This window comes from Terrapene carolina, unplaced genomic scaffold, assembly GCF_002925995.2.
Source record: "Terrapene carolina triunguis isolate 2854851 unplaced genomic scaffold, T_m_triunguis-2.0 Scaffold318, whole genome shotgun sequence".
Classification (NCBI taxonomy): Eukaryota; Metazoa; Chordata; order Testudines; family Emydidae; genus Terrapene; species Terrapene triunguis.
The window spans coordinates 172,734-175,325 of record NW_020664669.1 but is presented as its reverse complement, the minus strand read 5'-3'; the positions used below and the strand labels follow the sequence as shown (position 1 = coordinate 175,325).

Below are 2,592 nucleotides of genomic sequence, written 5' to 3'. Positions count from 1 at the left end.
CCTCTGGGCCTGGCAGTTCAGAGCCCCGGCACCTCTGGGCCTGGCAGCTCAGAGCCCCAGCACCTCTTTCAGTCCCCCTCCCCCAGGGGTTCGTCAGGCTGTTTCCTCCCCAGAGCAGCATTTAAAAGTGGCTGAGCAAGGACAGCAGGGCTCACCCCTGGGGCTCCCTAGTGGGATGGGAGAGGTCTGCATGCCCTTGGGACAGCTCCCTGAGAGCCCTCTGCCAGGTTGGGCCCGCCCTGCTCTCTGACTCAGCTGCCGGCCTGTCCCCTCCCCGGGCGTTCTGGAGCAGGTTGCAGCAGTGGGCTGGCTGGGAAGTCTCTGAAATACCAGCTCAGCGGCAGGGTTGGAGCCGGACAGGCAAAGAGACACTTTCCGTTTTGCCCTGCAGCGCACAGAGAGTTTTCTCTTTCAAGGAACAAAAGACCGCTCCCCCCCCCCCCCGCCCCACCCCGCTCCGCTCTGCTAGAGAGCTGATGAGCCAGGAGCCGGAGTTGCCAGGGCTAGGTGCGCCCCGGGGGCTCTGAGCTGAGGCTGCCTCTTTGTGCGCTGGCTAATGTGATGATGGTGAAGTGAGGCAGAACTCACTGGATGGAAACAAACCTGCCGCTAAGGTCTCAGGCCGGGGCTGCCAGCAACGTCCTAGCGAGCTCGGGAGGGAGCAGGGTGGAAGGAGTGGGGCAGGCAGGCAAAGGCTGGCACTGCCAGGCTCTTACAGAGAGCCTGTACTGGCAGCTGCTTCTGCCCTCTCTGGAGGCAGCCCCTCTGCTCTTGCCTGAATTACCCCTGACCCTCCCCAGGGACTTGGGGAGTCATAACTAGAGACCTCTTTGACCCCATCTCTCATCTGATCCCCATCCCAGAAGTACCTGGGCATCTCGCAGACTGTAATGTATTTAGCCTCACCCCCCCCTCGCCCCCACCAGGGGCCAGCAGGGCAGTTCTCCCCATTGCAGGGATGGGAGCTGAGGCCCAGAGACACCAAGGTAGGTAGTCTCTGAACTCCCATCTAATTAGGCACCTAATTACCTTTGGCTCTGGGCCGGAGTGACTTGCCAAGATCATGCAGGGAGTCCGTCGCAGAGCGGGGAACTGAACACAGGTCTTCTAAGCCCCAGGCTAGCAGCGAAATCCCAGCTTCTTCTGTCCTCTCTGTTACGGCCTCGCTCCCAGGCAGAGGTACCTGAGTTCACCTGAGCAAAGGACAGCCTCTCCTGTCCCCCCGCCCTCCACAGCCCTGCCTGGAGGGGGAGCAAACTGGGAGGAGAAGGTCCCGCACAGGCATCCTGCACACCAGCGGGGCACTGGATGAACGGCTCCACATCAGCCCAGCTCTGCCTGCCAACCCTCCCCCCTTCGCCCTTTGGGATGGCCCCCAGGCAGCACCTGGCCCCCCCACAGGGGCAAAGGGTGGGGAAGCGCCATGAACCCCCATCCTGCTGGCAGCATCCGCCCAGGCCCAGCGCACAGGGCACTATGATTCCAGGGCTGGGCAGGGGAGGGGGATGCTGCAGCAAAGGGCATGACCAGGTCTCCGTTCTCAGCTTGGTTTGGGCTCCTCAGGCCTTGGGCAGACTCCCCCGGGAGCCAGGACCTGCTTTACTCTGCACACGGTCCCCCTGCCCCCGGGGCCAAGTCCCCCTTGGCCTAGAACCCCTGCAAGCTGCTCTGGTGGTGCAGAGAGGAATGCTCCTGGGTGAGGGGGCTCCCCCCCCCCGCCCCCACCTGCTCCCAGGCCCCAGCGTAGGGGGCTGTCAGAGTGGATGGAGGGGGGTAGGGAGAGGGCGTGGGGGGATACACTGCAATCTGGAAAGTCTCTGCTCCTCGGCGTCCATCAGGGCCCTGGGAAGCAGCACATCAGCGAGAGCTGCCCTGACATGTTCTAATGGCACTGGGGCCCACGTCAGACCCCAAAGGGGCAGCACAATGGTGCCACCTTCGCCTCCTCCCCAGACGCCCTGTGAACCGGGGCCCTTGCGTGCGTCAGCGCCACAGCTGCCCACTTTAGGGACAGCCTTGTGTTAACCCTGCTGAGCTGGAGCACGCTGGAGCCCAGCCCAGCCAGTGCTAATGGGCAGGGTTGTTACCTGCAGGGCCAGGCCTGGAGACCATGGGCCACCCGGAATCTCTGTTACAGGGGCCAATGTGTGGAGCAGTAAGGGCCTTTCTTGGCTCCTGGCTCTGCCTGGCTATTGCTGCTGCTCCATTCCTCAGTGCTGCCCCCATCCCGGAGCCCTGTAAGAGAGGGCAGGGTCCCAGGCCAGGAACACAGTCATGTTGGGTGTTGAACCCAGTGCCCCTGGCAGCCAGGGCCGGCTCCAGGCACCAGCCCACCAAGCTTGTGCTTGGGGCGGCACCTGGAGGGGGGCGGCGCGGCGCTCTGGCCGCCAGGGAGAGCGGGGCCACGGCCGGGCTCGCCGCCCTCCCCCCGGCGCTCTGGTCGCCCTCCCCCCCGGCGCCCTCCCCCCGGCTGGGGCTCGCCGCCCTCTCGCCGCCCTGCCCCCGGCGCTCTGGCCGCCGGGGGGAGAGTGGAGCCCCGGCCGGGGCTCGCCGCCCTCCCCCCCGGCGCCCTCCCCCCGGCCGCCGGGGGGG

At 65.7% G+C, this 2,592-nt stretch overlaps 1 protein-coding gene across 1 annotated transcript in view; it reads left to right on the top strand.

The window, feature by feature from the left end:
• The window catches only part of LOC112110156 (vasoactive intestinal polypeptide receptor 1-like), a 76,778-nt gene that overhangs the window by 391 nt on the left and 73,795 nt on the right, over positions 1–2,592 (top strand). The gene's annotated exons all lie outside the window — the stretch shown is intronic.